Raw genomic sequence first — 23,619 nt, forward strand, 5'->3', positions numbered from 1 at the left:
TAGAGGGTAACATCTGGGATACCAGCTCGGCTGTGAAAAGGGTGTCTGAGACCTAGTGGCCTCCTTCCTTGGGCGTACCCAGAGATGACAAGAACAGGCACTTTCAGAACGTTTGGGGCGGTGGTGCAGCACTGTGAACAACAGCTAGATAGATGAGCCTGCGCACAAGGCAGAAGATACTGCGAGGGCTGATGGGCTAGCCGAAGCCTGGAGTCAGAAAGAAGAGGCCCCATGAGTGGAGACCTTACAACCAGGGCAAAGGTTCACGTCACAGACTCCAGAAGTGGGTGCCAAGATACCCCTAAAAGACCAGAAGGGGCTAATCACTTGTGTGGACCAGAGCGGCCACACTGCCACAGGATCAGACTATTGCCCTGCAGATCCCATGAGTATTCAAAGCCCTGGGCCCCATAAGGACCGATCAGCACCTCTCCCCACCCCCACAGCACAAATCCCCTTAGGGAAGGCAGGGAGGGGCAGAGGGGTCCCTAAGGAAACACACTTTCCAACACAGACTCTTTAAGGTTTGCAACTGAAAAGACAGAGTAGTAGGTCCAGAGCCCATGGACCAGCTGATATGCCCATCCCCCAGCTGCTTGTGCTGCTGTTTATGCTTCCAGGGGTGGCTCTCTCCAGAGCAGGGTCTCAGCAATGGAAGCCACCACGCCTGGAGACACCTGGGAGGTTAGAAGGCCCAGGCCCTGCCTGAGGGCGGCCAGTGACCTCGGACCTTGAAGTAGAAAAACCCGATCCCCTCTTCTCAAGGTGGGACCAACTCTCCGGCACCACTCTTGTTCCAGAACGCTCATGGCGCCAGGTGGAAGCTGATTCCAGCCAGCACCACAGCTTCCGGAGCTTCTGCTCGCCTGTTTCCCTGCCCTGAGGGTTTATCATGAGGGTAGCCAGATTTAGAAAGTAAAAATACAAAATGCTCAGTTAGGTTTGAATTTCAAATAAATAATAATAAAAAAAAAACTTATAGGCTAAGTACGATCCCCAAGTATTTCATAAGACAGACATACCAGGGGCGCCTGGGGGCTCAGTCGGTTAAGCATCTGACTCTTGGTTTTGGCTCAGGTCATGATCTCATGGTTCATGGGCTGAAGCCCTGTGTCGGGCTCCATGCTGACAGCATGGGGCCTGCTTGGGGTTCTCTCTCCCTCCCTCTCTGCCTCTGCCTCTCCCTCTCAAAATAAATAAACTTTAAACAAAAAAAGAGACAGACATACCAAAGAGGTTATTCATTGATTATCTGAAATTCAAATTTCACGGGGAATCCTGCATTTTTTTTCAGGCAGCTCTCTCCTACACCTCCGACTCAGCAGAAGCCCCTAAATCTGCCCACACTCCCGACCCTGGGCTGCCAGGTGAACTACAGGAGTCAGAAATTCTTTCTGTTGGGCTTTCCCTCCTGGATCTTATTCCACTTATGCCTCCCCGTCTGGATCTGATGAAAGCCACAGACTCACAAAGCTTGTAGCTAAGGGGGAAATGGCATGATAATACATGGCTAGGGAGATAATTGCTGTAGGACAACACATCACTCAGAAGTCGCCTCGAGGCAAACACTAGTTTGGACGTCAGGGCGCCCCTGCTCATCTGGAAAGAACGTCTGGTGCCAGCAGGGCTCACCCTGGGTCTGGGAACCGAAACAAGGATTGTGGGCAAGTGGGAGAAATGGAACCAAACAGATATGGTTCGGGCAGGGACACCTGCTACCATCGCTGCTGTCGGCCTTCTGAGGCCTCTCCTGGAGAGGAAAGAGCGTGGGCTTTGGAGCCCCCCGGATCTGAGCGACATCCCAACATTGCCTCTTACTAGATATGGGGCCCTCTTTGCCCTGCGGGCCTTACTTTCTCCACCCACTACGTGCTTGCCTCTTTCTGGCCGTAGTCCCACAGAATCCTCAAAATTCATTCGGCAGCACTGGAAAATTGTTTCTGTTTTGAGACATGGAGCAACTAAGGCCCAGAGGGGCAAAGAGGGTCCCATTATCTAGTAAGAGGCAACATTGGGATGTCGCTCAGATCTGGGGGGCTCCAAAGCCCACGCTCTTTCCTCTCCAGGAGAGGCCTCAGAAGGCCAACAGCAGCAACAGTAGCAGGTGTCCTTGCCTGCCCACATCCTCTTGGGGGTTCACGGTTCCCTCAGCCGGCACCTGTGGCTCTCCCGGCAGCTGACGCGTGCCAGCAGATGGATAAATGCTCAGGAGGCGTGTTCCAGGTCACCTCCAAGATGTCCCCAGAGGGGTCGAGTCCCGATGGCTTATGAGCAGAATTAGTGGCCTCTCCCTTCCTGTTTTAGCTCCTCGCTCTCCTGCTTGTATGACCTGAACCCCTCCCGAATGAACTAACTGTACTTCAACTAGGTTCTCAGGGTTGGTGACTGGGAAAGCCAGCCTAAGAGAGCAGTTAGTGCCTCTCTGGGTTCCCCAAGGCATCATGGGAAGTTCTTTCCCATGTATTACCTCATTCACCCTGCTCTCCCTGTGAGGACGTGGGTTCTGTGATTGCCCCCATTTTACAGATAAAATGCTTTCACCGACCCAAGGCATTGCCGGGCCTCAAACCCAAGCGAGCCTCAGACTAAAATCTGCATTCCCAAGTGCTGAGTCATCAGGAGAGGCTTCTGCTGGGTTTCTGGACCGTCATTGTCTCTCCTTCCAGCTCTGCACTGCATTCTTTCACTTGGGTGCAAATACGAACTGGGGCGGCTGGCCGATGGCCAGCACGGGGATGTCTCGTGGTATAGGGGGAACGGTGCAGTTGTATACTATCGTAAGCGCTGCACTGGTCCCACCCTAAGATACGTGAGGTCACCATGCCATGTGTCTTCTGCCTGTGCTTTGTCAGACAGCACGCTTTAGACCTAGATTCAGCTTTCCTTGATTCCTTTTGCTCACATTTTATGTACCTGTCCTTGTTTCCTGGTCCTCAGCCTAGTGGTCCTTCTTCTAAGGACCCCTCCCATTCTGCATGTCTCTGGTTGCGAGGGCATGTGTCTATGTTCTAGGAGTTTCAGTTCAGAAAATGGCCCTTACCCATTTTCCCAAGTGCAAAAAGGTTGGGTGACTTACCCAACCTTCCCAAGTGCAAAAAGTCTTCCCCCCAAAATCACTAGCCTTCTAGGCTCTGGCTTCAGATAGAGGGCCCCCGCCAGACAGTGGTGTTCTCTTTCTGATTTGTTTCCATTCAAAGCCAGGTTCTCAAGGCCATAAAGAAAGGATTTCCCAAAGATTGCCATTGATTTCATTTATTGCATTATTTATGTGAGCAGATAATGAACTGTTTTGTATTGCAAACAGGACTTTTGCAGAGATTACACAAAGGAGTTTCAGTAATTCCTGGAGACCTTTTGGTGTATTGTAGCCATCAAACGATAAGCCTGCCCGTTTGTAAACACGCTCTTGGACATGCACCATAGCCACATTCCTTAGGGGGAAGAGACTCAGTTCCCTGGCCTGGGCAGGGTGGTGCCCCTCTCCCGCTAAGGACCAGTATCAACCCTGGATTGTCAGGGAAGAGTTTAGGCTGAAAGAACCTCAATGACTCTTTTGAAATCAGACACTGTTTTGAGCATCTATTAAAAGTTCAGATGAGAGGCGACAAACAGAAATGCAAAGGGTCCAAGTAAGTGAAAAAATAAATAAATGAGTGAGGAAAAACAGTGCAAGGGCAAAGATAAACAAGGACAGACATTTGGCATTCATCAGAGAGGCCACAAAATGTGGGGGCTGTGGCTGAGTGCAGTCCCACATCCCACGAAAAGGAGGTAGTCCCCTCTCAGGAACATGGGTCCCGGGTGGCCAGATCTTGCGAGTTATTTCAAAAGAATCTAAAAATGTAGAGTTTTATGTGAAAGCTCCCATTTTCTAAATGTTGGGCAATACTTCAAGTACCTATAACACGATGTGGGCCCAACCACACAAAGCCATACCACCAGTTTCTTCCAGAAAAATGTCCAGCTTGCACACATAAATACAACTTGACGTCAAATTTCAGAAGTCTGTGAACCTCTGCCTTCAAGTTTCAAGTGGATGAGTGGTTCTCATCTTTAAACTTGCACATGGTTTGGGGCACCTGGGTGGCTCAGTCGGTTGAACATCAAACACTGGATTTCAGCTCAGATCATGATCCCAGGGTCATGGGACTGAGTTCCGCATCGGGCTCCGCGCTGAGTGTGGAGCTTGCTTAAGATTCTCTCTCTCTGCCTCTCTCCCCTCCGCGCGCTCTCTCTCAAACAAACAGACTTGGACATGGTTTCTTGGGAACATGTTCAGACTGTCCCCCATGAAGGTTATCTACAAACAGGCAACCAACATCCTTACTTCCACTCCCATCTTTCCACTCGGTGGCCAGACGCTACTCCCAGCATCTTCCCTTAAGTCCTCCATGGGGATTTTCATCTAAAAAGCATCTGATGATGGTCAATCCTCAGGAAAATGCAAATCAACACCACAATAAGGTATCACCTCACTCCTGTTAGAATGGCTATTATCTAAAAGACTGGACACGCGAGTGCTGTAAAAAGGGAACCCTTGTGCACTGCTGGTGGGAATGTAAACTGGTGCAGCCACTATGGAAAACAGGATGGAAGTTCCTCAAAAAATTAAAAATAGAACTACCAGATGATTCAGCAATTCCACTTCTGGGTATTTATCTAAAGAAAGCGAAAATGCTAATTCAAAAAGATACATGCACCCTCATGTTCATTGAAACATTATTTACAGCAGCCGAGACACGGAAACAACCTAAGTGTCCATGGATGGATGAATGGACAAAGAAATTGTGGCATACATACACATAAAATGGAATATTACTCAGCAACAAAAGCAAATCTTGCCACGTGCAACATAAATGGAACGTGAGGACATCATGCTAAGTGAAATACGATGGAGAAAGACAAATATCGTATGACCTCACGTATATGTCAAATCTAAAAAACAAATGAATACAAACAAACTGAGCTCATAGATACAGAGAACAGATTGGTGGTTGCCAGAGGTGAGGGGTGGGAGTGGAGGAAATGGGTGAAAGGGGTCAAAAGGCACAAACTTTCGTTTATAAAATAAATAAGTCACTGGGACTTATGTCCAGCATGGTGACTCTAGTCAATAATACCGTATTATAGGGGCACCTGAGTGGCTCAGGCATTTAAGCACCTGACTCTTGATTTCGGCTCAGGTCATGATCTCGCAGTTTGTGAGTTCAAGGCCCGTGCTGGGCTTTGTGCTGACAGCGCAGAGTCTGCTTGGGATGCTGTCTTCTTCTCTGTCTGCCTCTCCCTCTTTATCTTTCTCTCTCCAAATAAATAAAAATAAACTTAAAAAAAAGATCTTGTATTGTGTATTTGAAAGTTGCTTAGACAGTAGATCTTCAAAGTTCCCATCACAAGAACAAAATCTGTTCCTATGTGTGATGTTGGATGCTAACTAGACTTAACTGTGGTGATAGTTTCACAATATAAACAATTATTAAATCATTATGTTGTACACCTGAAACTAACATGATGTATATGTCCATTTATATCTCAATTTAAGGTGGGGGGGAAGCATCCACTGGCGGAGACATGATTTCCAGTCCATGTAAACCTGGCTGAAAATGCCAGGGTGTGGTCCCCAGTCTCTTCTCTTCCGGAACTTGATTGCTGATGGCAGATGTGCAACCAAGTCATGCTTGGTGCTGGTCCTGCTCACGTGAGTCAGATACACACAGCCCACCCTGCTCACGACATCTACTTCTCCACCTGGCCTTTGGATAGAGTCCCCTGGAAGTGACCAAAGAGACACATCTGCCACCCTGCTCTGATACAAAGGAAGACTTGAAAAGCCCTTTGCACATCTTGGGTTCTGAGCCATTGCCGTATGCTCAGTGCTGCTGCCCTGAGTGGTGGCACAGGGGAAGGAAAGAGTCAAGCCAGGGCATTGGCTGGACTTGTGTTTGATATTGGCTTTGCCCCTGACTAGCCAGGAACCTGGACCTGAACCCACCTGTCCATTACCACCACCACATAAGGAGTTCTCACTATGGATAGACAAGGCACATTGAATCCTCAAATGTGTATGTGTATGTGTGTGTGTGTGTGTGTGTGTGTGTGTGTGTGTGTGTGTGTGTGTGTCTACATACTCTGGAACTCATTTTTGGCCCACTTAACGGATGACAAAACTGAAGCTCTTAATAACACATCTGCGACTGTGTACTTGGCAAGGAGAGGAGCTTGAATCCTTCATGTTGAGGTTACTGCCAAGTAACCAATGGCCGCTCTCTATGCTTTGCAACTGTGGGCCATCGAGTGGCTTAGAAGCATCACACATGAAGGGCTCAGACCAGAGAGGTCCTCGGAGATGTTGTTGTTATAACCAGCACCTCACCCCACAGCCCTGACGCACAATCTCTGTCTGGATTTACAGAGCACACTTGGCCCCAGGAACCTCATTTCCCCCAGCCCCTCCTGCCCGGCACTCACGGTGCCCTGGCTGTTGCTCTCTTCCGCGTTTGGCCAACCTTCAAGCCTCTTCAACCTCAAAATGCTGCCATCTTGCCGGTTGGGTGGCTATGTTTTTCCAAGTCCAGACCCACGGGGCTTTCTGCCCCGTCAGTGGATCCCGTCGGCCCGACAGCCCCAAGGGGAAGGTCCCAGGCAGGGGTCTGTGGCCCCTTACAGAAGCCAAGAGCCATTGCAGGGGGTGTCTGAGGGAGAGGAAAGCAAACGCCCTCCAGAGGGAAGGAAAACAACCAGTGCTGGGGGACAGGCCACCCTGAGCTACAAGGCAACGCTTCCATGGAGGATCAGATTTGTCACTGTCACGGCAGCTGGGGAGAAGCTCCATACTAACTAGTTACATTAACTTGCCTAAATCACTTTCCCCTCCTCTGCCTTAGCTGTTTCATCTATAAAATGGGTGAGGTGGAGTTAGGTTGATAATTTTCTAAAGTGTGCTCAAAAGAACATTAGCCTCTCATCTTCCCCTCACTCTTGAAGATCATAGCATAGTCCAGCTTATTCAAGGCCCTGACAAGTCCTGTGCAGCAAGCAACTGCTGTCTTGGCTTAAGGCACCATCTTCTAAGCTTCCTGGACCAGAAAGCTTTTTAGGTGACACCAGTTAACATCCCTTTGGCCAGTGTTCTGCGGAACATGCCTTGGCTAATTCTCAAGTCTTTTCTGGTAGTCTCAGCTCCTGAGTCTGTGCTGGGGTCCAGAGGGCCTGGCTGGCTACGGGCCGCCTGGAATTGATAAGGTTCCTGCCCTCTGCTTCCCTGGCCATCACAGAACATCTGTTTTGCATGGCCAACTGTGGTGAGTTCTTGACTTCTCAAGACCTCTCTCTCCTTTCTGATTTCTGCACCTTTCCTGACTGCCTTCCACGTGGCTTGGGTGGGGCTGGCCTCACCACCTGGCTCCAGGAACATACCTGTGACCTAGGCCTGGCTGTTGAGGTAAAACATCCTCCTGGCCATCGTGATTGGTTTGTTACAGGCATGGCACTCCAGTGGGACGAACCAGAGAACTCCGGCACTTTTGCTGGGAAGGTTTGGAAAGAACTGGTGCCTTCTTCCTGGCATGGTTGCAAAGCAGGGCGTTGTCTCTTCCTCTACTGTGGAGGGGCCTGCCAGAGAGATCCCTAGGGGAGGCAGAGCTGATGACGGGGGCAAATAATGCCTTGACAAGATCACCAACGGGCTGGATCCAGGCTTTCCTGAAGCCATGGCACACTCACCCATCCTTTTCCACTAAACTATTTTGAGTTTGGTTCTAACCTTGTAACCAAAAGAGCCCTACCCCACCAATTTTACAAGCGGTGTGGTGGGAATCCAATATTAGCGGAAAGGGGGAAGGGACTGTAGGGCTTGGCGAAGCAGTGTGCGGGAAGCATCTGGGAAATGGAGTGGGATGGTTCCCGTGGCATCGTGTGGGACCAGGCAAGAAAGGACTGATCCCAGGGACCCTGGCAACAGTGGGTAATGCTGAACCCAATGGAATGATGCACCAGTGGTAGTGTTCCAGGCCAAACCTAAACATGGGCCGGCCCTGACAGAACACACGCCAACACAGCCTTGGCCGTGGTTCTGATGGTCACAGACCCTCAGGCTTGGCATCTCCTGGGAGCTTGTTAGGAATGCAGAGTCTCAGGCCACACCTCAGACTTACTAAATCAGGATCTGCATGTTAACAAGGAGCCCAGAGGTGCGTGTGCACAGCCCCGTTTGAGAAGCACCCCTATGGGGTTATTGGTAGTGACTGTGGTAGCATGCCAAGATGGCCACCATCAGCTCCTTCCTTCCTGTTTGCCCGCCCACTGGGGGGTGGGCAGTGTCTTCGTGCCTTTTATCTGGGCTTGCCCAGGAGTTGCTTGGAGCAACAGAATGCAGTGCCCTGGTGGTGCCAGTACTATGTTTCACCCCCCAAGAGCCTAGCAACTCTGCATCATCCCTCAGAAGCCAGCTGTCATAAAGTCTGACTACCCTGAGACCTCCATGCTAACCACATGGAGATGCCATATGGAGGCCCTGTGAGTTCCAGAAAGGTGAGGGAGTGACCTTCGCCAATGCCATGCAGAGCTGAGTCCTGCCCAAATTCCTGACTCATGGGATTGGGAGAAATAATTGATCATTGCTGTATTAAGCCATTAAGTTTTGGGTTACACAGCAAAAGCCTACTGAAGTAGCGACTATCTTTCCTCTTGCAGGGTGTTCACTCGCTCTAGACCCTGCTGAGCACATTCCGCCTGCCAGATGCTGTTCCAGGCACTGTTCCAGGTCCAGGGTGAGTGATCGTGAGATAGACAGCACCCCTGCTCTTGCAGGACTGAAGTTTTTGTCCAGGAAGATGGCAACAGGCAAGAAAACACCCAAATACAATGCAACGGAGGAATGTTTGTCCCCTCCCCTCCCCCTACCCCAGTATTCATACGTTGAAATCCTAACCCCAAGGAGCGACAGTAAGAAGACAGGGCCTTTGGGAGGTGATTAGGTCATCAAATGATTAGGGTGGAAGAGTCACGCATGGGATTAGTACCCTTATAAAAGGAACCTTAGAGAGGCTCCTGGGTGGCTCAGTTGGCGAAGTGTCCTACTCTTGATTTCAACTCAGGTCATGATCTCACGGTTTGTGAGATCAAGCCCCATATCAGGCTCTGTGCTGGGCATGGAACCTGCTTAAGGTTCTCTCCTCTCCCTCTGTCCCTCCCTCCTCTCTCACTCTCTCAATAACTAACTAACTAACCAACTAAATAAATAAATAAAAGGAGCCTCAGAAAGCTCTCTTTCCACCACATGAGGTGACAAGGAAATGGCTGTCCACAACTTGGAAGCAGATGATCACCAGAACCCTCCACTCCTGGCCCCCCGATCTCAGACTTCTAGCCTCTAGAACTGTGAGATAAGCCCCAGTCAATGGTGCTTTGTTACAGCAGCCTGAACTAAGACACACGATAATGTCTGAATTTAGGAGCAGTTTGGAGTGGGGCTGGGGACAATATTAGACAACACAAGGAAGGCTGCTCTGAGGGGATGCACCTGATCCGGGTGGTGACGTTGAACAGGGGCAAACCATGCAATGACCAGAGGGAAGGGTGATGTTGCCAAAGCCCTGAGGGAGCAATGTGGCTTGTTGGAGGCATAGGCGGTGGTCTGTGGGGGGCGTTTGGGGGGAGGGGGGAGAATGAGGTCAAGAGATGAAGTCCCAAAAGTTGGCGGGGCTATAGCTACACTGACCGGTTCAGTGGCCACGAGCCACACAAGGCTATTTAGGCCAAACGTAACATAAAATTACAATTTAGAGCTCAGTTCCTCCGTCCCACTAGCCACATTTCGAGCCCTTGAGAGCCATACATGGCTCGTGACTAGCATATGGGACACTACAGATGAGAATATTTCCCTCAGTGAGGAAAGTTCTATCAGCCAGCGCTGGCTGTAGAACAAACCAGGAGTCGACCAAGGTTCAAGGTCAGACCACGTGCCCTTGAGCTTGGCACCTCATTAAATCCCTGGAGGTGCTGGTTTTCCCCAGGATGAAATGAGGCTCCCGCAGCCCAACAGTGGGGCTGAATTATCCACAGCAAGATATCAAGTCCACAAACAGTTGAACTGAGGTCTTACTGGGAGAGCATGTTCAAGGCTTCATCCACGGTAAACTGGCAGCAAAAAGGCCTGTTTAACTGACTTCTTTGCAACCTCATTTAGGCTGCCAATTTGGGGCTCCCTGATGTGAAAAAAAAGAATAGAGCGTGGCTACTATTTCAGAGCAATGCGCAGAAGGGAAATTGCTACAATTAGCCAAAGCTGATTTTGATTAGCATATTTTCTTCCTCGGCGCATAACATCTGTTGGTGTGGAAACAGTCACTCCATCTTGTCCCGTCAGAGCGAGAGGCATGGGCAGTGAATGAGGCAGGCCCACGGGGAGCCCGACAGCAGCCGGGACGAATGTGAAGAGGGGGGTAAAAGAGCCCCTGAGGAGGGGCACCTGGGCGGCTGTCGTTTGAGCATCTCTTGATTTGGGCTCAGGTCATAATCTCAGTTTGTGGGTTCGAGCCCCGCAATGGGCTCTGCGCTGATGGTGCGGAGCCTGCTTGGGATTCTCTCTCTCTCTCCCTCCCTCCCCCCCCCCCCCCCCCGCCTCTCTCTCTCTCTCTCTCTCCCTTGCTCGCTGCCCTCTTTCCCTCTCTCAGAATAAATGAATAAACTTGAAAAACAATTTTTTTTAAGGAGGTAAAATAGCCCCTGAGGAACTGGGCAAGTTACCAGAAGTTTGTCCTTAGGAAGGATAAATAGGAAAGTGTTCCCCTCTCCCACCACCCTCCCCGACCCTGCTCAGGCTGGGGGACGGCAGCTGGAGGCTGCACGCTCTCCTTAGAGTCGGCCACACCGGCATTGTCATTTGCTGTTGGTGGCGGCTCCACAAGTTCTCTACCCCTTGGAGCGGTTACCCAAACATCCTCATCTGAGAAATGCAGACGATGACATCCACGTGATGGGTGAGGGGCGGATTACGGAAAATAATCTCTGTGACCACATTCGGCATACAGTAGGTGCTCCATAAATGCTGGCTGAATCATAATCTTCATAGGAAAGAGTTTTGGGAGAGGGAGAGAGATGGGCTGAGGGGTGTGTGATTAGCACTCAGGCTGGTTCCAATCCTGTCGCCCCTCATTCATCCATTCAACAAACATTCATTCTGGGAATTGGTCTGTGGCCTCACACCAACCCCCTAGAACCAGCCTGACCACCGCTTTCCTATCTGGGGCCCAGCAGATTGCTGGAGCTGGTCTCTATGGTCCCTTTAGTCTTTCCCCACTAACAAAGTTTGTAGCTGTTCTGGAAGGCCTGACCCATTTGGGTTCAAACATGGGAGCTTAGCAAGGTTTCGAGACCCAGATCCTGCAATCTGGGATTTGGAACAGCTTTTAAAGATCTTTTGGTTCAGCTCCTGACTGATCACAAGGATCCTGTCCCAGCCCTGCTGATGGAAGGTACTCGGTTTGCCTGGATGCTTCCAAAGGTGTTCTTACTGCCTCGCAAAGCAGCCCATTCTATTTTCAGCGCGCTCTAATCTATGGATACGCTTGCCTGTATATGGAGCGTATAGAAATTCTAGGTTAATGTCCCTCTTAGAACACGGCACCCAGCACAGAACATAGTTCTCAGTTTCCATATCTGTAAGATGAGCACAAAAATACCGACTTCATCTTCCTAGTGGCAGGAACTCAGAACAATAACAGAGATAGGGGGTCTGATACTAGTAGGCGCTTGTTTGTTCCTTCCCTTTCCAAACAAGGGCTGTTACAAGTGGAGGATGCAGACCCCTCTGGCTCCAGCCTCTAGACCATTCTTTTCCTTCGGTGGGGCCTGGGATGAGACACAATGTTCCCAGCAGGCCTGATGGACCACTACGACTTGGACTCCCGCGTGTGAGGGAGAGGATGGCAGTCAGCTCTCACAAGAAGACAAACCACCCCGGGGTGTGAGGCGTTCTGCGCCCTCTGGTCTCTCTGGCGAATGGTCCCTCTGGATGCAGGGGGCCAACGGACAGACAGACAAGGCAGCGGGGAAAGCTGGCTCTGCCTCCTGGTGCCCCTGCTCGGGTCCCCACTGTTGGCTGTTGAAGGCCTGGGTGCTGGTGTCCCAGCTGGGAAGAGCCAGCATCCTCCCAGAGAGAGGGCCCTGCACCCCACCCCCGCCCTCCTCTCGGTTGCCTACTCTTCCGGTGTGCGAACCCATCTACCAATTTCCCAGGATGGTCTCAAATCTCTCACTGTCCCAAGAGGGAAGGAAGAGATTTGAGACGCCCAGCGCCACTGGCAGTGGGATTTCAAAACAGCCAAGGAGGGAAGGCACAGCGTACAGAGAGGAAAGTCGTCATGCATATGGTGGGGGGCGGGGGGGGGGGGGCTCGCATCCCTCCCATCGCCAGTGAAGCTACACCTGCTCCCTCTGCTGTAAGGGTGTCGCTGGGCCGATGGCTGCCTTTCTCCCCAGCTGGGACCCAGAGCGATCCTCTAGTGGATGTGCCATCTGGGAGCCTGGCCTCCCTGCTCCGAGCCTCTATCGAGCACCGAGATGACCTTTGCCCAGGCAGCCGGAGCAGGTGGCCGACTGGGGCTGGGTGGCGATTAGAATACCACTTCCTCCATTTGGCAACCCTGCCGAGAGAGGTCTGGAAAGGGGTGTCTGAGTCAGGTGAACTAGCTTCCCCAGACAGGCTCGGGCTTGTCCCGGCACACTCCCGGTCACCAGATCGGATGAGCCGCTGTGAGTATGAGACCCTGGGGGGCTAGCCCGGCCAGCCATGGGCTGGGTCTCTTTCCATGGTTCTCAGGAAGTGTGAATACTCACCAAGAGCGCCTGGCGGGTCCGTGCCACAGGTCGACTTGTCTCCGTTGCCCTGGCCCTGTTAAGTGCAGGTCAGCCCTGGGAGGGTAAACTCACATATCCTGGGCCCAGGGGCAAGTGAGGCCTGAGATCCTGAATGGGCCACATTGTGATGTCACAGCACTGGGGTCCCCCACAAGGCCTGCTGTCCCTGCTGGTATCAGGGGACAGGGAGCTGTTCCTGAAGAAGTAATACATCTGATTGGCACTGTTGGAAAAAAAAGCAACCGCCCTGCTAGGGCTCATCAGCCTGGGAGGCCCATATCCCCATCCTGCCTGGTTGGGTCAACATAAGTAACCCAAGTGCCTCTTTTCATTTTTCCCACACATTGACTTACAGAGGTACCCCCAACCCTTAGCTCTTCCTTTGCACATTTTCTATGATTGATTTGAGAGTCCAAGGCAGACCCAGGACTTTTCCCCCACCGCCCACCTGGTGTGTTCAGAGTGCAAGCAGAAGAATTTCAATATTAGCTCAGAAAACAAACAGGAACATGTAAATCTCCCCCACCCTCTCTCTTGAGTCAAACCTGTCGCATGCCTTTCAGGGTATCTTCTATAGTTTATACGCCCGCGCTGCTCTCCTCGGCAGGTGATTGGTAATTAGGTACAACTTCCAGTGAATAAGCCCCCAAAGGGAAGAAAAACCCACAAAAAGGGGCCAAAGTCTAAAAGGTTTCTAGAAGTTCTGTCCCCTTGCTTCTCTGGTGCTTCAGGTTGGGAACAGGAAGCATTCTAACCAAAGAAAATGGCCTTGCCTTGGAGACGATCCTAAATTTTCGAGTCTGAAACAGTGGTTTTCAAGCTTTGGGGGTACATTTGAATCACCTGAAGGCTTGTTAAAGTACAGACTTCCCCCCCCCCCACCAGATTTCCTGATTCAGTACATCGGGTGTAGGACCCAAGAATCTGTGTTTTTAACAAGTTCCCAGGTGCTGCTGCTACTGGTCCAGGGAGTACCTTTTTTCTTTTTAACGTTTATTTATTTTCGAGAGAGAGAGAGAGAGAGAGACAGACAGAGCGTGAGCAGGGGAGGGGCAGGGAGAGGGAGACACAGAATCCGAAGCAGGTTCCAGGCTCTGAACTGTCAGCACAGAGCCCGGTGCCGGGCTCGAACCCACAAACTGTGATATGACCTGAGCCGAAGTCGGACGCTTCACCGACTGAGCCACCCAGGCGCCCCCAGGAAGTACACTTTAAAAAGTATTGCTTGGAAACATAATGCTGCTGGTCTTCTGGGTTTGATCCTAAAATAACACTGCCAGCTGATGGCAGTATTCAGGGCTGGCTGGGGAACAGAAAGAAGTCCTAGCTTTGGGGCCAAACTCGCTGAGTCCTAGGTTCAACCAGCCTGCTGTATTGAGGGTCTACCTGTTCACGGCCAGTGCTGAGCCATGTTGGGAAGGCACGGCTCACGTCTGTGCCCTGCCCATAGCCTCTTGGCTTTACCATTTCTGTGCACAAAGGTAGCCTGACTTCCAGCCGCCAGCGCCTGTGTCCCTTTGTCTGGGGGCTCTCCTCAGCTTCTGGAGCCCATCCTGTCTACAGGCAGTGCAGCTGTGAGCCCAGGAATCAAAATCTCCCCAGGAACCTCCTCAGCCAGTGACGTTTAGGGATTGGTGGGTAAATGCCCCACCTCCTTCCTGCTCAGGTGGAGTCACTGGGAAGCACGCTCTACGCCATCTCCCAGGGGTCGCCACAGGACAGAGCCTCCGTTGCCCAGTGGTAACTGGCTTGATAATACCCGATCTTGCTGCCCCCCCTCTCCTGGCCCACCTCCCCGCCTCTCTGCCAGAGTTTCCCGGAATTGCCTCTAAATAAGCAACTTGCCCTTGAATCTTGCTTTCAAGGTCTGCTTCTGGGGGAACCCAGATCAAGACATCATGGATAAGGAATGGTTTTTGTGCTTGATAAGTTCACATTTACAGGAGGGAAGACACATAGTGTGGCTTAGTAAAATCAGGAATTTCTGGGAATTGCTGGTGAGTGTCGGGTCTCCAGGCAGATGAGGCATTCTGCTGGTTGCCCTTAGGAGTGTCATCAAGGGTGTCTTAACGCAGTGTAGGAGCTCAGATGACACTATCAGGGGGAGGCCAGGGGGAAGAAGGGGCCTGGCAACCTGGCCCAAAGGCCTTTTCTTCCACACAGGCAGGCCTGAATGGGGTACCTGCAGGGGACTGATTTGCTATGCAAATTCCTCTTGCTTCCACCTCCCTGGACAATTTCTGTTAAAATATTAAAATAGGAATACGGAGGTGCACCTGCACCATATAAAATATGACTCTTGTTAGGTTTGGGGGGCTGTCAGAATCTGGGGGAGGGGTTGGTAAGGGTCTCTGCTGGCCTGATAGCATTAACACGCTGTCCTAGGTGCCCACCCCCATGCCATGGCTGTGTCTAGCCTCACACCTGCGCTGTAACAGGATTGATCCAACTCATCCCTTGCCTTTGCAGTGGGCGTGGCCCCCCAACTCATCCCACATACCCCTCCTCATCATCAGCGTCTGTCCTCCAGAGAACCCCCACATACAAACACACAATCCAAATGAAATCACTCCACGTGGCATCAAAACACCCTTCAAAGCAAGTCCCTGGCCCCTTCAGTCAGACACTTACATACAGAAGTTATGGAACGACCAGTGAATGGCCCCATTTGCTCCTTGGCCGGGCACCCTCACAGATCATTCTCAGGGGACCAGGCACCCCAGAGTTCTTTCCCCCCATTTCAACTTGGCTAGAGGGAGAACAAAGCCTATCATCCTGCAACATTGTGTTAATGATATTATCAACCTTTTTGGCATTACCCAAGACTCAAAAAATAATGGCTACCAAACAACCATGAGCCTGGCCTCTAGACAAAAGGATCATGTACATGAAGGGCCCCAATTCCGAGACCTCAGCACAGAGCTAAGAGATGAAAATGGGGGCTCAGCTTGTGCCTTCAAAGACAACAGTCTCGACGTCCATCTCATATTTTACACTCCCAAAGCCACAAAAATGCCTTCGACCTCATCGTTTTATTTTGTGATTAATTTGTGACATAATTTAACATATGGGAGAAACATGTACATTCATGTGTTAATTTCAGTGCCTTTTTTTAGAAATGTGGGAAATTGGAAATCATGTAAATGTCTGAAAGAGGAATGATTGAATAAATTGTAGAGAATCCCCATGTTGGAGTATTAAGACCATTAATAAAATGATCATTAGGACCATGGGGAAACAGAAAAGAACGGTATTATTAAGTATAAATTTAAAAGGCAGAGTCTACAAACAATTACAACTATGAAAACACTTGCCTGTGAAAAAATACTCAACATCACTACTGACCAGGGAAATGCAAAAAAACTAGGGCACACTCACAAGCATGGCTACAATCAAAAAGAATAGCAATACTAAGTGTTGGTAAGAAGGTGAACTTGAACTTCCATACGTTGTAAAATAGCACAACCATCTTGGAAAAGTGCTTGGTAGTTTGATCTAAACATACAGATCTACGAAATGACCCCACAAATCCACTCCCAGGTATTTACTCAAGAGAAATGAAAACCCCTCCAACCGTTGTACAAAAGTGTCCATAACTGCTTTATTCACAATGTCCCCCAACCAAAAACAACGCAAATGTTCAATAACAAGTGAATAACAAATTCTTGTAAATGTTTATAACGGAACATTAGTCAGCAATGAACACAAACAAAGTCCTAGTGCCTACATGATCATGTGATAAACCTCAAAGACACCCTGAACAGCAGAGGCCAGAGACAAAGGGGACATACTTGATTCCACGAACTTCTGGAACAGGTAGAACTAGTCTAAGGCAGCAGAAATGTTTAGTGATTGCCTGGAGGTGAGAGTGGGGTGGGGTGGGGTGGGGGATGGACTAAAGGGATAAGGGAACTGCGTGGTGTAAAGGGAATGTTCTAGATCTTTAGTATAGTGGCATTACTCAGGTACATATATTTGCCAAAACTTGTCAACCTGCACAGTTAAAATGTGTGAATTTTAAAGCACGTAAATTATACCTCAATAAAGGTAAGAATATGTGTGTGTGTGTGTGTGTGTGTGTGTGTGTGTGGTATGTGTATATATGACATATATATTACATATCCATACATTCACATACGTAGTCATATCGATACACACACACACACACACACACACACACACACACTGCTTGCCCTGGAGTAAAACCCAAAAGGAAATACACTAAAATATGAAAAACAGTTGTGTTTCATTAATGACATTATAGATGATTTCTTTTTCACTTCTTAGAGTTGCCATAATTTTACCTGTGTGGTCCTATGGTAGAATAATAAATATTCATTTTTTTTTTTCATCGCAAATTTCTGGAAGCAAGCACTTACGGTGATGTATATGACACACTAGGTTTTTATTGAATATGTGTATGATGACTCCTATGGATTTCTTTTCCTGTATGTCCACCAATCTAAATCTTCAAGCCAATATCAAATCTCACATCTCCTACTGAACCATTCATAATATCCTTGTCAGAAACAAAAACTGTCTTATATCATCCACCATCTCTTCATATATTGTTTCTCTTTAACCACAATCGTCTGCTCACCAAGGGCTGGAATAATCTTTATTCTTTGTATTCCCAACAATCCCTAGCACAGAAAAAGCACAGAAATTTGGAGAAAATAGATCTGAGCTAGCACAGGGTCACTATGTACAGTGGCACAGGCTGTGCACTGCACAAACTCTGAGCAATGACACAAATGGCTCCCCCTGCTGCATGAATAATGCCCTCTGGAGTTGTGCAAACAAAGTTCTTGGTCAGAGTCCCTGTTTAGTTTTGTGACCCTGAGGAAGTTACCTCCTGAGCTTTGGTTTCTTTATCTGTGTAATGGGAATGTTGAGATGATTGAATCGAGATAGTGTGTGTTCAAAGCCCTGTGCAAACTATGTGTTATCTCTACAATGTTAGATGTGATGATTCTCATAATAAATCTGGTCACTGCCTTTACAGCTTGCTCATTACCACCACTTCCTCATCAGCTTTTCCTCAATTCCCTGAAATTGTCAAACATGTTCCTGTTTCAGGGCCTTTGCACATGCTGTTCTCTCTCCCTAGAAGACTTTTGTGCCCACATCTTCTGGCAGATGGTTCCTTTGGGTGATTCAGATTTCGGCTGCAATGTCACTTGAGGCTTTACCTAAGCCTCCTAAAATAGCCTCCTCCCCGCTGTCATTTACTATCTTGTCACCCTGTGGTATTAATATCTGAAATTATTTTATTTGTTTAAGGCTGATTGTCCACCTCCCATCCCAAACCTTGTTGTGTAGAGGGTCTATGTCTGTTTTGTTCATGCCCTATCTCAAAAATCATTTACTGAATGAATGAACAAATACTTATTGGTAAGTAGGCGACATGCCGTATTTATTCAGTTCAGTCTGCCAACTGTTTTCCAAAAACCAGAGACTGTGAGGCAAACACGGCTTGTTCCCACCTCTGCTGAGAGTGGAAACCCACCCTAGTGGCTGAGGGAATCTGGCTAAGATGTGCCCGGCAGCCGCAGGTCTGAACGTTTGCCGCTGACGCTGTGCCGGGTAAGGCTCCAAGTCAGCCACCGTGTCGTGAGGACACGGGGAATAAGGAGGGCATTGTGCTGCCCACGGAGACAGATGGTTCCGAGAACGGCTTGGGAAAGCACCTCCCTCCGACTGGACACACCTCTCCCAGCCAGGTACTTTGTTCCTTTCTCTCTTCCCTTTTTCTTTCCCCGACTGTGAGCAAGGATTTCAGGCCTATCAGCCTTACCTTTGTTCCTCCTAGCTCTCATTGTGGGGTTTCTTTAAAGTTCTGTGTTGGCATAAGCTCGGTCAGCGCCACGGTGGAATTTTCTGATCCATGCCAAAGATGGAGCTCATTAGTTTCCTTGCCTGGAAGAAAGAAAACACTTCTTTAGGAATTGGCGTGTTTAGCGTTCTGCTGAAGGAGGGTGAGGCCCACTTGCAAGGAAGTTTAATGTAGGTTTGTAGGTGGGTCATTTAGGAAAAACCAGTGCACTGCAAGGTGCTCACGGGCCTGCAGAGACCCCTGCGTGTTGCCCGCACCGATGGCTACCCACTGTCCACTGGCTGAGTGCAGGGCAGGGCCCTGGCAGACTTAACCAGAGGCAGGAATGCACCCCCACTCCCCTTAAAGTGCCCACCCAGTACTTTCTAGAAAGTTCTTCTGCCATCTCCTTCCCTCCTCTTCTGAAATGTGCATGATTCCTGGAGAGGTGACTCCTGAGGTCCTGCTTTCCAAACTGGAAAACAGGTGGGTTATCCCCAGTGCTGGGAACTGATGCCACCAGATAAAGAGCCAGAATCTTTTCATTTTATTTTTAGTTTTTTTAATGTTTATTCATTTCTGAGAGAGAGAGAGACAGAGCATGAGCAGGGGAGGAGCAGAGAGAGAGATGGAGACACAGAATCCAAAGTGGGTTCCAGGCTCTGAGCCAGCAGCACAGACCCCGACGTGGGGCTCGAACTCACGAGCTGTGAGATCATGATCTGAACCGAAGTTGGACGCTTAACCGACTGAGCCACCCAGGCACCCCATAGAATGTTTTTATATAATGGTAGATAATTTATTTATTTATTTTTTTTTTTAATTTTTTTTTTTTCAACGTTTATTCATTTTTGGGACAGAGAGAGACAGAGCATGAACGGGGGAGGGGCAGAGAGAGAGGGAGACACAGAATCGGAAGCAGGCTCCAGGCTCTGAGCCATCAGCCCAGAGCCTGACGCGGGGCTCGAACTCACAGACCGCGAGATCATGACCTGGCTGAAGTCGGACGCTTAACCGACTGCGCCACCCAGGCGCCCCAATGGTAGATAATTTAAAAGCTTATGTTAAAATGAACTTTGTGTATTTATGAATAGAAAATGGTGTAGAAGGAAAAAAGTAAGAAATATTACCTCATGGGGTTGGAACTTCAGATGATTTTTAAATATTTTTCATGATATTTTTCCTATATTATCTGCACTATGTATAGTATTCATATATACTGCTCTGATAAAACTAACAGTAAAATTATTTCCATTTTTAGAACATCTGCTTTTGTGGATTTATTTTGGAGAAGAATGCAAAAATACATACATGGCTATTTATGTATACCTGAATGACATCCTAATACAGATGATTTAGAGCCCGGAATCCCCAGCCCCCGCCCATCCTCAATATCTACCTTCACCCTCCCCTGTGTTTAGAGTCAGTTTGGTGCAAATATTTAATAAGAGACATTGCATTGAGGGGCCTGGGTGGCTCAGTGGGTTAAGCGTTCAACTTTAGCTCCGATCGTGGTCTCGAGGTTCATAAGTTTTAGCCCCACGTCGGGCTCTGTGGTGACAGCTTGGGGCCTGGAGCCTGCTTTGGATTCTGTGTCTCCCTCTCCCTCTCTCTGCCCCTGCCCTGCTCACGCTCTCTTTCTCTCTCTGTCAAAAATAAACCTTAAAAATAAAAAGAGACATTGCATGGTAAGTCAGTAAGACTTTAGCGTGATTTAGTCTGAGTTCATCTCCCTCTCCCTCTCTCTCTTCCACACACACACACACACACACACACACACACACACACACACACACACCACAGATAGTTCCTAGAACTCTGAAAGAATCCATGGACTCCCAGTATAATGACACTGGAAGAAGAAACCAAAGTTGCCTAAATTAAACCAGCTAACTGATTTCTGCCCAGGCCTGGATTTTTTCTGACGACAGTGACCATTAGCAGTCTGAAGAGGAATGTCAACGGCGTTACAGGCAATGTTCTCATCCCACCAAATCTAATTTTTCTGCAGTGCACATTCAGATCGGTGGAGACTGGGCGGTCGTGCTGAGCCAAGACAGGCGGCTTGATGTATGAGCTGGTTGGGGGGCCTGCCAAACCGAAGCAGAGGGCTCAACTCAACCGCCCTAGCAGGCTCTTTCTGAATTTCTCATACCTTTTTTTTTTTTTCCGCTTCTGGTTAAAGACCTTCTTCAAAATTCTCACTAATGATTTTAAAAAAAAATCTGATTAACAGAGTTTGAGAAGAGCCATGCGATGATTAAGTGGTTGGGAAAAGACGTGGAAGAAAGGCTCAAGGACCCATACTTTTAAAGTCTGGAGGGGAGAACCTGGAGGAGGGTATAGAATAATGATTTTTAAGTGCCAGGCACTTACTAATCAACTGACATGCACTCTGTGAACACTTAGCAGATGCCAGGTCTTGAGCGGGGTGCCTTAGCTCTGCCCTAGAGCTGGGAAGAGTAAGCGTTTAAAAAGCAAGTACACAGTGACGTGGGAGTGATTTAAGATCGACAAAAGAGGGATGCCTGGGTGGCTCAGTCAGTTAAGCATCTGACTTTGGCTCAGGTCATGATCTCGCAGTTCTTGGGTTTGAGCCCTGCATCTGGCTCTGTGCTGACAGCTCAGAGTCTGGGGCCTGCTTCAGATTCTGTGTCTCCCTCCCTCTCCACCCCTCCCCTACTTACTCTGTCTCAAAAAATGAATAAACATTAAAACAGTTTTTTTCTTAAGACCAAAGAAAGGACTTCCCCAACCTGAAGCAGCTCACTGCAGAACTGAAATCCCAGGGAATCCAGAAGGAAAAACGTACGACATAGGCCTTTTCTAAGTTTTTATCATCGTCGAAGAGTCGTGATTCCTGCACACAGACTCTGCCAGTGAACTCTGGTGCCCAGTTGTGTCAGAGAGGCCTCGACATGAGGGTGGGGAGGAGGACTGTAGCCAGACGTTTTCTGGAGGAAACGGTTCTGTGGGTTCTGGAAGGGCAGAGAGAAAGCAGGTTCGCTCCAATGTTGCACCTCCACCAAGAGGGGGCCTGGCAAGCTTAGCACCTGATTCTGGAATGAAGGGCCACAGGCAGCTCTTGAAAGGTGGGAGCAAGAGATACTAATCAGAAGTGGGGAGAGCCTCCTGGGGGCTGAGGCACAGGGTGGGCGCAGATAGGAATAGCCACGGCTTGGCGAAGGTCGCGGCCAGCGGGCTACGGCATTCCACGAAAGTCTGGCAGAGAAACAACGATTTGATGTGGTGGCTCCTGAGGGGGCGAAGGCAGGATGGAAGCAGTAGTTTGGGAAGGTTACGTTTGCTAAAACTGAGAAGGATGGATGGGAAAGAGAAAGAAAAAAAAAAAAAGACGTTCAGGTCTTCTCACGGTTCCTCTGTACCATTTCACTCTGTTTACTTTGGAGCATTTACCACAAGCTGAACGTTAGTCTAATGAATTATTGATTGCCTGCCCCCCTCTCTACCAGACTCTAAGCTCAGGGAGCATAGGGTGTTATTGGTCTGGTTCTCTGCGGAATTCTTAGCACCTAGCAGAGACTCTCGTGTGCAGTAATGCTCCGTAAGTATTTATTGAATGAATGAAGTAAATCAGGAATGGGGCGGGGGGCAAAATTCCGGAGTCCTGAGGTCTCACTGCTGGTCATCACAAAGAAGAGGCAAGATGTCTAGCCAGCTAGGCTGGTGAAGGATGCTTTGTGCACATGGCTGGAAAAATGAAGCCCTGTCGTGCGTCTAACTCAGTGGCTCTCAGGCTTTGTCCCAGGATGTCCAGTGAGAGGCATCTAGCCCTGCCAAGCTGACCTCAGGGCCACGAAACATTACTCACGACTGGTACTTCCCATCGCAGACTGAGGAGGGTGATTCCAGACCCCAGAGGGTTGTGTTACGGAAAGATGCCATTTCTGGCGTCTCCGAGGCTTATTCAACTTTGTCATAAGTGTGAAGTCACCTGCCACGCATGCTACTGAGGGGAGCAATAACACCACGTCTCTCTTGTGGTTCGAGTCAGGATCATTTGCAAAGCATTTTAGAAACAGGCAAGTGCCAGATAAACATCATCCATCTATTCCCGCCCCCCCCCCCCCCCGCCTCCTTGCTTTCTTTGGGTGCTCACAACCAGCCAGTGGGTTAGTCCTCATTTTTACAAAACTCCTAACTCCAAGCTCCCTTCCAATGTCACCCACACAAAACCAAACACTCTTACCAGAGTTAACTGTTACTACCACTAGCAACCGTAAAAATGGGTGATTTAGGTTCACGCTGACCATCTAATTTCTTTGTGTAAGTTCTATTTTTCTTTTGACAGTTATTCTAACCCATCTATAGAGATTTTTCTTTAAGTGCATAATAAAATTCCTCTGACTTTAAGTAACACTACTGCAAAGCTTAAATCATCTGGGGTATCATAGGTCTTCCGCTCTAGTTTTTGCAAAAGTTGAAATGTGCTGCCTATGGAGTGGAAGGAGCTGCGTTCTCTTCTAAGACTTTTGAATCTTAAATTTGTGTTTAAAAGCACCCAAAGGGGGGGCGCCTGGGTGGCGCAGTCAGTTAAGCGTCCGACTTCAACCAGGTCACGATCTCGTGGTCCCTGAGTTCCAGCCCCGCGTCAGGCTCTGGGCTGATGGCTCAGAGCCTGGAGCCTGTTTCCGATTCTGTGTCTCCCTCTCTCTCTGCCCCTCCCCCGTTCATGCTCTGTCTCTCTCTGTCCCAAAAATAAATAAACGTTAAAAAAAAAAATTTTTTTTAAAAAAAGCACCCAAAGGGCCCTACCTTCATTCATTCGCTCGTTTGTTCATTCCTTCAAGAAATGTTTAGGAGTTCCTGACCGACACGGTTGGTGGCTTCTCACATCCGGTCTGCCATTCCTGTGCATCTCAACAGCCTCTGATCACAAACACCAGCAACCTTCTTCTCAGGACTTCATCCGTAGTGTGGGCTGGAAA

The 23,619-nt window shown here is 49.1% G+C and overlaps 1 protein-coding gene across 5 annotated transcripts in view; it reads right to left on the reverse strand.

Moving 5' to 3' along the window:
• The window catches only part of BANF2 (BANF family member 2), a 51,160-nt gene extending 27,541 nt beyond the window's left edge, over positions 1–23,619 (reverse strand). The window contains exons 1-4 of one of the 5 annotated variants that reach the window (XM_086701626.1): positions 23,447–23,617; positions 21,483–21,648; positions 18,653–18,774; positions 12,835–13,051 (exon numbers count right to left, since the gene is read on the reverse strand). The gene's annotated coding sequence lies outside the window, so the exon portion shown is untranslated. Of the gene's footprint in view, positions 1–12,834; positions 13,079–18,652; positions 18,775–21,482; positions 21,649–23,446 lie in introns of all 5 variants that reach the window. The other 4 variants (XM_086701627.1, XM_086701624.1, XM_086701625.1 and 1 more) reach the window with 4 other exon arrangements.

The sequence above is a fragment of the Puma concolor genome, chromosome A3, assembly GCF_028749965.1.
Source record: "Puma concolor isolate L17-30 chromosome A3, mPumCon1.1.hap2, whole genome shotgun sequence".
Taxonomy (NCBI): domain Eukaryota; kingdom Metazoa; phylum Chordata; class Mammalia; order Carnivora; family Felidae; genus Puma; species Puma concolor.